The 13,900-nt window shown below is 35.4% G+C and overlaps 1 pseudogene; it reads left to right on the top strand.

Moving 5' to 3' along the window:
• The first annotated feature begins 8,109 nt into the window (after positions 1-8,109).
• On the top strand, positions 8,110-11,721 carry LOC138313059 (heat shock 70 kDa protein 12B-like; annotated as a pseudogene).
• Positions 11,722-13,900: the final 2,179 nt, after the last annotated feature.

Below are 13,900 nucleotides of genomic sequence, written 5' to 3'. Positions count from 1 at the left end.
TCGCCCAATGAAATAAAAAGACTACGAAATTGAAATTTTATCCTGTACAAAGATATAATCTTCAGATCATTTTCAATGCATACAGCGAACAATATGGGTGGTCAGTTGCCTAGCTTGACCAGGAAAATACTCCTCTAAAAATAGAGTGAAGTCAAGCTTTACATAGAACATGACGTATTTTTTTCCAAAACGAGGCCGCATTAACAAACGGAAGCGTGCAACAAAATGTCGAGATAGAAGTGACAGTCTTGACACGGCATGTTTAGTTAAAAAAACAACAACAACAAATCGAAGTGCGATGGACTGTTTATACATATCATATAATCTAAAACACTTCATGTTACTTACATGCGCTCGCTAGCTTTGTACTCCAAATATACATGTAGTTAGTCTGCGGCTGTAATTTATTTGTGCGCTGGCATATGTGTTGAAATTTAACTCACCTAGTGCAATGCCGTTACACGAGTCCCAACAGATTCGGGCAAGTTCCACTTGAGATGTGGCTTCTGTTTCTTCTATTGTACATGCCATCTCTGAATTTAATTCCCTATAGATATCCTAGGACGCTACCGAATCCATTATAATTTCCTCCGCTTTGTTGCCGATTCAGATATATTTTTCTTTATCTCGCACACTTTCGTTCAGCCATTTTGTTTACTTTTAGTGCGTGACAATGCGCATGCGCGAAACTTCGACAACACAATCCATCGCAGCTTCATTTGCATACTATTTTGTCTGACGGACACCGTAATAAAATCAAGGATTTCCTTCAATTTTGTATTCAAGACACATTTGTTCAATCTCAAACGCATAAAGAAATTAAATTGAGGTATTTTAATATATTTTTCCATCTTTTCTTTCCGTTTTTTTTTCACATCGAAACCTACCTTTCTTTCTGCACCATTTTCCCACACATAGATAATTTTTAGTTTTCATTTCTTTTTGTTTACGCAATCAGAGCATTTGTTTATACATTACAAAAAAATACTAATACAAAATTTAGAGTAATAAATCTCCACATCCTACATTTGGTTTCACAGTTAAACAATCACACCAAACTATTTATAGATTAAAAATTATGTACAAAATTATGATAGAAAACAATAAAACTCAGTGTAGGTAACTAATTTAATCGAACTACCAAGATTTTCCACCCAATAGTTAGTTCTAGAAAATGTTTGGAAAGGAAAATTTACATTGAAGGGGGTCTACCAGAATTATTAGTAAGCACAGTTTATTGGAGTTCTGACTCTAATATATCTAATTAATATACATGTTTTATACTTTAGTGTAATTTAGAAACATTTTACAGCACAAAAACAATACACTTCAAGTGAATATTAAAGTCGAAAAAATAATTCTGTTTTGTTTAAAATTATTTAGTCTTTACTCTCATTCAAAGAAATTAATCTGTTATATTTCAAATGTCCTTGAAATCAATAACCCATTATAAATCTATTATTTGAAAAATCTATTCCTTAATAATATTTTCAATCTTTAGCTGGAGTAATCAACAAATAATAATCATATTTTAGTCTTAAAAGACACATGTTATGTATAATATCCCATCAATAATTGACGAACTTGTTAGTGAGTTATTAGAAAGAAATCATACTTTCAAGAAAGTCTGCTGTCTTAAACATGATAGCCATGTTTTTCTCTAGCAAAATTGTTTTCAACATCATTAACGACATGATTAAGGAGTATGATGAAAATCTATAAACAAAATGTAGCAAGCCAATGAAGAGAAATAAAGCAGTCAAACAAACAAACCAAGGTAGCTAGAAAACATAAATTCATGGTGTCTGGTTCAAAACATCTTATGACACTATCCTCCATAGAGCATCCTTGATCAAACCTAGAAGAAAACTGCTAATTTTAAGCAATACTTTTTACTCTTATCCACCGTAAAGTATACAAGAAAGGATTTTATTTAATCCTATTAATGATATAATCTTAGGAATTTATAAAGCTTATATATTTTAAATTCATGGTTTCCAGTGCTTTAACAGGACCTTTAGCATAGATGATGATCAGGGTCAGTCAATGCAGGCGATCAATGTGTTTACAGCAGCCATCAAGTATCTCAAGGACCATATGATGGAGAAAAATTCGATAACCAGATGACTGGAATAAAGCCGGTGGATATCATCTGGGTCGTCACTGTCCCGGCAATACTGGGTCCGACGCCTCAAAAACCAGTTCATGAGGAGAAAGCTGCAGAAGCGGTAATGGTATTTGCTGTAAAATAATGGAATTTAAAATCTTTTTTGTTCTTTTTGTGTTATAATTTCATGGAATGTACAGGATGTACACATACTAGTCTATACGTGACCTGTAGCCGGTTTATATTAAGATTTTGGACCGCTGCCCAGTCTATATGTGATCATTTTTTGGACAGTCACTCAGGTAAATCCTGAGCACAGCTCGAAGTGTCAAGGCTTAAACAATTTCAGAAGAGGTTCCAAAACACCTTTATAAGAAATATGTATCTTGTACAACATACACATATAATTCATAGACAATATTGACAATAAATTCCAATCTTTGAAAATACACTTTTTTGAATGCATCCTGCACTGCTTTTTCGATGGTAGTATTCTTTTAGGGCTGAATGTACAAATCACTTCTTCTGCAGCAAAGCATGAACTCGAACGTGTTCCATGTTTTACAGCATTAGGTGATCTTTGGCTATTTGGATTTAAACATTTTTTCACATTCACTCTTACATTATGTAAGCTCCTAGCTAACAGCCACGTCTGTTAGAATAGTTGAGTATATTCCTGTAAATCCATTGGACATAATTTCCGTATTCACAAACGCTTCGTTGGGGTTTATCAACTCTCACATGTTGCTTATGCTTACCAACACACACACAAATTTATGTATCGAATTTCTTGTAATATTATAATGCAGGTAAGGCGTTAGAAATTGTATCTGCTGCCCCTATTGCATGATCGTAAAAGGCGACTAAATTTAGGATCTTATCTTTTCTCTTCTTCCTAACTGACTTTATCTTCCCTAATGCCTCCCTTGGCACCGCCTCACTTTTGGCCTTGAGTTGAGCGTTCGCCCCTGTGAGGAAGGCTCTGGGTTCTGTCCCCTGGCCGAGACACACCAAAGTCTATAAAAGTGGTAGTTTCTGCTCCTGCTTAGCGCTCAGCATACAAGGAGTGGGACGACTGGTTCGCCCGTTATCAGTATATAATGTGACCGGGTGGGGTGTGTTGCTTGGTGTCTTCGACGGCATGCTTCAGTGATATAGCACTATAAAAAGGGCAACAGTTACACTATACAAGAAGACACAACATGAATATACTGCAGTCTCCCAAAACATGCACCTCGCACAGCATACACGCAAGACACCACATACATGGGAGGCCGTCCTTACATGACCATAGCTGTTAATAGGACGTTAATTAATCAAACAAAACAACAACAACAAATATATTATAATGTTTTTAGCACTTTTCTTTTTTTAGGAGTCAAATTTGAAGGTATCCAAAAATCTTTTTTCATGGCCAACTACACTGATATATCATCTTTTAACATCCAGTTTGTTTTAATTATACTTTCTTTGGCGAGTTTCTTTCAGGTAAAGCAAAGCTGGTGTTTGTTTTAAACCTATCCTTTTCTCGAGCATTTTTTTCATTTTGTTTTGTCAGATATGCAAGAAAACACTAAATAACACATTGTAAATCCCTTTCAGTTTCTAGATACAATGTATCACTAATCATGTAATCACCAGTAAAGACGTTGTCCTGGTAGAGCAAAGCTATGCCAATCCTCGGAAGACATTTAAGTAATGAATAATATTCGTTATAGAAGGGTGACTATGTTTTTTTTAGGTTTACCAGGTTCATATGTGATGAATGCATTGATATGGTTGACTGCACTCAAAAACATGAGTGAAAATGTGCATGCTTTACCTGATACTGGTATTACACGTGACGAATAAAATTATATGGATGAATGCACATTGTTGTTATTTTACAGCAGATAAATGCTTTGTAATAGTAGGGTTTTATCAACACAAAAGGAACTGTGTTTTACGTCAGAGATAAGCCTCAAACTGTACTATAACGGGCCTTCGTAGCTGTACCCTCTCACACATATAGTACAGTTTTTGCGACTTATCTCCTTAACATATACAAGAACAAATACATAACTTTGCCCTTTAATTTAACTTTTTTATTTTTTTTAAATATCTCACCATAGCAATGGATTTGGTCACAAACATGTAAAGGATTATTTTTGCTTAATGGTAAATCTGATGACACGGGTCGTGGATGACTATAAGATCCTGTCATACATTAAAAACTTGATAATAAGCTGCGGCTTATATTCTTTTTTTTTGGGTAGTAAATGCTAGCCTTTTTAGGACCGGTCTATTTTCAAGCCAGTGTTATTTTGAATCATTTGTCTTGGTGGGGTATGATAGGCTTACTTACGAAACATTTCATCGGAGTTAAAATTGGTTATTTAAATTAAAAGAAAACAAAACAGATATATAAAGTATCTGAACAAATTTCATTATTAATACAAATATGCTTTTGTTTATACATTTTGCATGTATTTATGTATATAATAAGATAAACAACAACTCTACAGAACGTAACCGGTTTACTTTCAAGATACAATTGACTGTTAGATATCCAAGGCTTTCTTTTCAAAACCGATCTATTTTCGATTCAGGCTTAATTTCAAGATTTTAGGGGATGTGGATATGAAGGATAGTGATATTCTACCCGAGGTTCACAAAAAGTTTTGTAAAATCCTCGGCAAACCTGTACGCTTTGACAAACCTCGACGTTTTACAAATATGATCACTCTCCATTTTAAAATAAGTGCGAATAAAACCGCGATAACGCAAATCCCGTTGTTGGATTTATTTATAGTAAAAAAATCAGCATAGGTTCTGAAAATAACCGAAATTCTATCGAGAAAACAGCAATTTTGTTGACGCAGCAACTGTATTGCGTTTGATTAACCAGAACACTACTATGAGAGAAAATAATACAGCTCTACTTAAGATTTGTTGCAAATGTGATGAGATACATAAGAAGGAAAGTGAAACATGTCTCCATTACCAGTGAATGACAAATCAAGGTGGTCTAGAAGCAGATTTGCTTACTTAAGACCGAAGATCAAGTAATCAAGTAATAAACATTAATTCTGATCCCGCTGTGACCGAGACATGAAGTATTCTGCGATATGGGTTTAAGCTTCCTGTCAGAGTGAAATCATTAACTTGTGTTTATAAACCTTAGAACTCGAAGTAATTCCAAGCAGAACTTCCTTCACTTACACTAGTAAAAGGGTTAGAGGGCAGTGTCAATCTGGTCTTTGTTGTTAATTCTTTATTCGATACAAAATGAAACATACCGGGTATGCATATCACTTCCACCATATGAAACATTTATGAGTATATGAGCGTGTGCATCTATGTCGAAGATAAATTAATTTCTGTAAATTTTTGACGATGTTTACTAATACAAATACATTTTACTATACAACAATTAATCAATTGTTGGTATCTAATATACATAGTTTTCTTGTCATTTAGATAACCAACATGACAATAGCTAGGTCCATAGGGCTTGATTTGAAAATCTCATAATTGACAACTTTTTGACATTTTTTCTTTTATTCCAAGGCTGGTATCGACAGAGATCATCTCATGATAGCTCTAGAACCGGAAGCCGCATCTGTTTTATTGCAAATACCATCAACCAGACGGCGGACTGAAGACATTCACCTCCGGGTCAAAGTTCGTCGTTCTGGACGCTGGAGGTAGATATGGCATAATGAATCCAAAAACATATTTATACACTTAACATGTACATACATCAAAAACGAAATTTATGTTATAAATAACATGCATTATATGTGAGATATCTAGCATAGGCTAGCGTAGAAATGATGTAAATCACCCTTTGGCCTGTACATTATACTGATCGTAAACTTTTGGTTTATAATAAGGTCACTTCCTTTTTGAACATATTAATGTTTTTGATAGATAAGACAGTAGTGATTACGATACATGAAGTACAGCGGGATGGCACACAATCGGTAATCCACAAGGCCAAATGTTGGAGACTGGGGAGCTACCAAGGTGAATCACGCATATCAACGTCTCTTATCAGAAATCATTGGCAATGACGCATTTCAGCGATTCATAGAAAACAACAAAGAAGACATGGTCGAGATCTGCCGCGATTTCGAAGTGAAAATGCGAACAATAAACCCCAATTCTCCTTGTGGCGAAAAAACTACATTTAATGTTCCAGATTCTATTAATGATGCATGTGAAGAAGACAATGGCCAGGACATCGCTACGATTGTGAAATCAAAAGCGTATTTTAAGGAATACATTTCATTAATTCGCAATAGGATGAGAATAAGAAGTGACAGAGCAAAAGATTTTTTTAAGAACCAGCAAGGCATATCGTAGATGATTTGCAGAAGATTTTGAGGAAGCGTTTTGCTATTGGAGTAAAATGTATACTGATGGTCGGGGTGTTTTCAGAGTCCCTCGTTCTTCAAGATGAAATACGAAAGAACTTTCCAGAACTCCAAATATTTATACCACATGACGCCGGGCTTGCAGTACTGATAGGAGCGGTCATGATTGGCCACGATACCAGGACAGTTGGTCGAAAAGATTTTAGATACAAACATGAGGTTGTCTAACAAGCAGCACAAAAGGTAAGGACTTTGTGGGTAGTCCGCAGCAGGACCGCGAAACAGAAATCGATTTTTAAGTGATTAGGTACACGTAGATATGACTCAATGCCAATAGCTCTTCATTCCTTCTTCCACAAGACCCACAAGAGACTTTAGCTTGTTGATTATATTACTATCCTCACATGAACATTATAGTAATTATAGTATAGAGGTGTTATTATAATTATTCCAGTCTGAATCCAATTTTGATGCAAACATATTTTAAATTAGTGTATCAATGTTTACCAAAGAAGGGGAATGAGAATTAAGAATGAATGTGGGGGTTAAACAGAGTAATAAACAGATGGTTGATTCATTTTATATGGATTTTGCCAAATAGGGGTCAAATTTCCCCTTTTCCATGTACCACTTAATGCGGCAAAAAAAATCTTATTATTAATATATATTCCTTACTTTTTTAATGTTGATTTTTCATAAGTATCATTATGATTTTAAAATATCTAATGATTCTTATGCCACCAAAGGACTAGAATTTTCAGGGGAAATATTAAAAAGTAAAAAGGCTTGAAATGAGTATTTCGAACAGCGTTTATAATCAAATTAAATGAATGGACATAACCTCAAAGAGAATGAATAAAGAAAAAACAGTGGACCTTTGATAGTCCAAAAATTTGCGTCTCGAAATTAAGCTGTCAAGTATGCAAATTTGTCGGACTGCCGAATTCCATCTAATTGGTCAATAAGCAAATTCGTTCCCTGGTATTAAAATTCGAATTGTGGACATTCCGGATTATAGAGCTTCCGCTGTATTGTGTTCTGAGAGGTTCGTATATGAAACTTGTTTTCTAAGGAGATAATATTAATTAACTTAGTTAGGCTTTATTATATAGCATGACGCTAGATATCTAATTGATTCAATGCTTGTGGTGTGTATAATAAATATCGTGTAAACAAACAAAAACAAATAAACAACAACAAAATATATAGCACACGCTCACGTAGATACTCCCACAGACAAACAAAAACAGAAAAGACTAAATCCTTTATACAAAGTCTTTCAATATGCACAACATGCATACACTTGGATGGTATAAATAAATTGTTGTTCAAAAATCACTTATTCATCCATTTTAAATTGACAGTTTTTTAACATCATATTTGGTATACAAGACCTCATACAAACATTCCAGATTTAATCCCATCGAAACAGAAAAAATATACTTTGCATGAAGAAAACTGAAATGAGTTATATTTTTCTTTATTTATATTTTGTCTAACCAAATTATTTGATCTTAAAATGTATTTAAATTGCAATGTTTTTTAATGAGTATTTTTGGTAGGATTTGCATGCTAAAATTAATATAGAACTAGTAGATATTGTTTAATATTGAGCACCATATTGTGAACTTCAGGATACCTGACATGTCTTCCCAAAAGAAACATCTACTGGTTGCTGCCATTGTGACTTTGGGACCAACGTACTCGGGGTATGGTTTCTCCTTTCGTCATGATTTTAAACGGGACCCACTGAAGGTTTCTGGCAACAAATGGGACGGCGGGATCGGGGAACTTGATTTCCTGAAAACGTTCTACTTGTGTTCTCTTCGATCCTGACGGGAACTTTCACTCTTTTGCGATATGACGCGGAAGACAAATATTCTGAACTGGCTGAAGACAGGGAACAAGATGGATGGCGCCTACTTCCGACGATTTAAAATGAAGCTTTATGAAAACAAGGTAAGATTTCAGATGCGTCAATACATATGCTACATTAATATCCAGTCACATGAAGATGCGGATGCCAAATAAAAAATAGTACAGACATTTTTCTAAAATTCACACTACAACTACTGTTTAGGTAAGGTAGATGCATAATAATGATGTTATTGAAATTTGTCAGAAAAGCCCACTTTGGTGAAATGTGTATGAAATGTTGATACTCACTCGCTGTCCCGCACTTTGTGTTCGGACGTCTTGTATGCCGAATCCTGGAAAATGACAGTTGAATGAGGCAATTTTTGTCTAAAACTATTGAAATCGCTCTTAAATTACGCATGCTCTTGATTCCATCAACTCATCGGCGGTTATTATGCCTTTCATTTTTTAACCTACGCTCGGGTATGGGTACAACGTATATGTTGTACCTGCTTAATCGTGTAGTATACGATTTTTTTTTAATTTCAACATTGTCAATAAAGACACTTAACGATGTCTTGGAATTTGTCAATATTATTTTTTTGTTTTATGATTCAAGGGGAATGTGTCGAACTTAAACATATGCCATATTTTGCTTCGTGGATTTGCAACAGAATTAGCCTGACTGAATTATCCCTTTACATTAATAAAAGTATGCATAACGAATTATTTTAAAGTCAATATCAAAATTTGTATCTTTTAACTTTTTTTTAACAATATAGAAAGACATTGTTAAAACCAGCCAAATAACGCAGTTCTAAAAAAAAGGTTCTTTTATTCATTTTGCGCTAAATGCGTCAACGCAAATTTGCTACTTTTGGGACAATTGTCATTGCTTTAATGTTGTGTGTTATGTAAAGATCTGTGCTTAGATACATGATGCATTTTACAACTGTTTTTTTTTAGTGATTTTGACATTTACGGCCTGAAAGGATTAATAGGATGAATCGTTTTTACGTTATAGCGCATTTTTGTGGTAGTGTCGTACAACCCAAATTATAAAGTTGTTGTGTAAGCCAAAGACTCGCGATTTATGTGATAGATACCTCGGATGGAACAGCAGTCATAACTTTGTTATTTGTGATTAAAATAAGTATTATCATTATTATCTAGCGTTTAAAAAACCGTCGATTCACCATAGAAGATGACCAGGGCCAATCAATACAGGCGAATCAAGGTGTTTACAGCAGCCATCAAGTATCTCAAGGACCATCATTGATAGAGACATGTAATAAACAAATTATAGGCATTGCGGTCCTCCGATATTCTCTGGGTCCTCACTGTCCCGGCAATCTGGTCTGACGCCTCTAAACAGTTCATGCGGGAGGCTGCAGAGGCGGAGATGAGTTAGACTATCTGGTGCACAAATAAAAATACAAATTGACAATAAAAATCAACAACATAATCGTTGTCCCAACGAGCTTATTCTTGACAAAAGAACAAATCAGCCATTGTGCACTTTTTTCTCATTATTCTACAACAACTAGTGTAAAAACATGCAATGTACATGTCAAATAAGTTTTCAAGTGAAACATCATAAAAAAGGAAACCTTTATTAAAAGACAATTACAACATGGCAATTTTAATAACACGTCAGTGTTATTCCTGTTTTGTTTTCAGGCCGGTATTGGCAGAGATCATCTGATGATAGCTCTAGAACCGGAAGCCGCATCTCTTTATTGCAAATACCTCCCTCTTGAACGAAACGAGGATGGAATGAAGACATTTACTTCCGGATCAAAGTACGTCGTATTAGATGCTGGAGGTAGGTTATGAGGTGATTTCTTTATATACGTTGTTTCAAAGCCGGTTTTCCGTCAAATGTATGTATTATTATATATGGAGATTGAAGAACACATAAATCATTGACCTAAAATGAACATACACTCTAGTTCCAAGAGCATATTTGTATTACATTCAAACTATGCATGATTTCCTTCCCCGTCTTTGAATGGACAAGTTCATTCGTATTTGATTTTCAGGATATAAAAACTGACATAAAAACAATTTACGGAAACAATTCCCATTATAATCAAAATGTATGTTTTATTATTTTCTAGGTGCGTGTACGTTATAGACATTACGATTACATGAGGTACCAAGCGTGATGGATCCCTGAAGGAGAATCCACAAGCCACAATGGTGGATAGACTGGGGCAGGCTACCAAGGGTGGGACCGACGCCTTCCAATTTTTTCTACTTCAGGAATCATTGGTAATGACGCTTTTCACATGCGTATTTCACATGGAAATCAAACTTACAAGCTGAACACTGGCTCGAGTTTCTTCGAGATTTTGAGGTCACAAGAAGCGCCAAGATAAAGGCCAAATCCTCACTCATGGGATAAAGCAACCTTCAGGGTTCCATACAACATGAATGAAGCATGTAAGAATACGAATGGTCAAGAACATTAAGACAATTGTGAATTCGAAAGAATTCCTCAAGGATTGCGTGTGCACTATGGATAAGCTTAGAGTAACAGGGGATATAGCAAGGAGTTTGTTTGAGGAACCAGTCAAACATATTGTAAGCTATTTGAAGAATCTTTTGAGAGAGCCTACCGCGAGAGGAGTGTCAAGCATCCTAATGGTTGGAGGATTTTCGGAGTCCCTCGTCCTTCAGGATGAAATACGGAGCAATTTTCCAAACCTCCTAATGATTGTTCCACAAGATGCAGGGCTGGCAGTTCTCAAGGGAGCTGTCATCTACCGGGCACGAACCAATGGCGATCACGTCGAGAGTTTGTAAGTACACTTACGGGGTAAACACGAGAGTTGTATTTGACGAGGAGTTGCATGACAGTTCTAAGCGTGTTGTTGGGTCAGATGGAATAGTAAGATGTAAGGACACATTCAGCGTGCATGTACGAGTAGGGGAGTCTGTTAATATCGGTGAACCACAGGTGAAACAGTCGTATTGTCCCGTAACACTCGATCAAACTGGTATGACGTTCAATGTGTACATTTCCAAAAAGAGGAACCCGAAGTATGTCACAGATCCAGATTGTACAAAGATAGGACAGTTCATGATCGAAATGCCAGACACGTCTAAAGGACTGGACAGATCTGTCCAGGTACAGATGACCTTCAGTAAGACAGAACTCGAAATCGAAGCTACAAACGAAAATACTGGTGAGTCGGTTACTGCGGCGTTCGACTTTTTGTAGCGACATAAGTGTAAAACACTGTAAAGGTACATTATACAAATATCAACGCTTTTCTCGTCTGACATTTTATGTGAAGATATAATTGTGTACATAACATTTCTTATGTCGCTAATACATTATACTCCTCTAAATATAGCATACCAAGAATACCTGAAATCATTATGATCCCAACTATGCCCAATATATTTTATATACCAAATCATTGAATAGCTTAAACTCCCATTATGTTTTCGTAATATTTTTAATCGTAAAAATGAGGGGTATTCTCTACTTATTTATCCTTCGCTCTTTGTAGTTGTTGCGTACAAATGCATGTTTTAAAGTTGTCAGAATGGAGTATATTGTTCTACTGAAGTACATGTAATGTCTTTTGATTTTGGAAAGAAGAACAAGTTTTATAAGGATTGACATTGTAAAACATTGAATAAATCTAAACATGTTCTAAATTTCCCCGTGGTGTCAGTATGAAATGAAGAGATAGAACGACAACTCTGTTACAACAGAGTTTTCGTTCTAGAACGAAATGTTAACACGGCTAAATAAACCTATCAACCCGCTTATTTTCGCGATTTGGGTAATAAGGAAACTAACCGATATATTTTGCTGAAATTTTGAATGTAAGTTAATCTCAGAGTGATCTATCGATTGAAATAATCGTGTCAGCTACGAAAATTCATTAAAGGTGATATTTTTTAGGTCAAACAGGCAAAAATCGGCATTTTGATCACTGGTTTCTGTTTAATTCGTCCTAGTGAAATAATTAAAAAAACTTAACAATCTGAGACTCTACATTTAAATAGTTCTTGTAATTCTGAACAAAACGGTATGTCTGATTTTTGGAAATGTTACATACAACGACCCCAATACAGTCTTGAATAATGGTGGTATTTCGCAGGTTCTTGGTAAATTTCCACAACAGACGAGATATTTCGGGTTCACAGGCGCCTTCCTTCGGAGCTATTCTGAACGATTGGACCGGCAAATGTACCATTTAAAAATGAGTGATATTTATGAAATTTTCTGTGGAACTAACTAAAAATCTTAAAATGCGTAAATAATTTATGCACTGATCATCACATTAATGTTACAAAATGCGCTCAAAAAGTGCAACTATGAAATGGAGCTGTGTGCACCGTCTCGAATGCACAAAATCATGGCGCAGACTATCGCGCCCCCTGTGAGGAATGTGTATTGTTTGTATCCGGTTGAGTAAAAACGTTGAAGCCGCCTTGATGTTCAAGTTAAATCCGGCATTATCAGGTAAGTAATTGTTCATTTTACTTGTTATAGACATCAATATCGTTATCGGTGGATATTAGTATTATCAGATATATTTGATTGTTTTTGTAGGCCTGAAATATAACGTTAGGTAGGCTACTGTTTACAATCTGTTTATGATCATCATCGCGAGTGACTGTCTGACAACAGGACCATGCATGCGTTTCTAAATCGTGGCTTAACAGTACGTAAACTGACATTTGTACTGCCTTTGAGGCATATGCCGTTTGAATATATGTATCTCCTATTATATTGTTTGATCATATGATTAAATTGCTAGTAGTTAAACCATAAAGTAATGCACATGTCGTTTCGTTAGTGCGTAGGCTCACATGTAGCGTAACGACACACACACACACACACAGTAGGCCTAGCTTCGTTACATGTCATTTCGGTACATGCGGAAGTCTTTTCGGTATCATAAAGTAAGCATGGCGAAATGACTTTCAGAAGGTACCGAAACGCCTTTAAGTAATCTGAATATTAGACAACTAAAGAAAACAAACCAGAAAAAATAGTAACAATGAAGTTTGACAATGGATATGATCAACATTATTACATGTAGATACATGTACATTTGTATGCACTGCAGTTTTACATGACACATTATAATTGCTTAGGCTTAAGTTACTGTACAGACTGGGTGGGTGAGGTCAATAATGTTAACAATGAAAATTCATTTCACAATTTTGCTGTGTTGTGTATAGAGATAGTCAACTACTGCGTAATAATTAGGATGCCGACAGGAATCTTCAGATTGACCCGCGTTGGTGAAAAATTAGCATACCCCGGTACATGTATAATATCACACTGACCCATTTAGCTATGTTATATACGGTCATGTCATAAATTGTCACTATTGTGGCTTCGTAGATATTAATGACGTCTGTGATGTTGTATGATTATCTCGGTTGAATTCAAGCCTGATTTCGCCACTCTTACATAAAACAGAATTGAAAGTAATCCAAAGTTTGACCCCAGAGCTTAAGCCCTGGCTATTCTCTCAAGGATTCAATAGGTCTAGAGTTAAATCAACAATGTTCAAGAAAATTTGTAAGATTTTTTCCTTGTAAA

The sequence above is a fragment of the Argopecten irradians genome, unplaced genomic scaffold (assembly GCF_041381155.1).
Source record: "Argopecten irradians isolate NY unplaced genomic scaffold, Ai_NY scaffold_0571, whole genome shotgun sequence".
In the NCBI taxonomy this organism is placed as follows: Eukaryota; Metazoa; Mollusca; class Bivalvia; order Pectinida; family Pectinidae; genus Argopecten; species Argopecten irradians.
The sequence above is the reverse complement of the archived record's forward strand: the minus strand, read 5'-3'. Positions and strand labels throughout refer to the sequence as shown.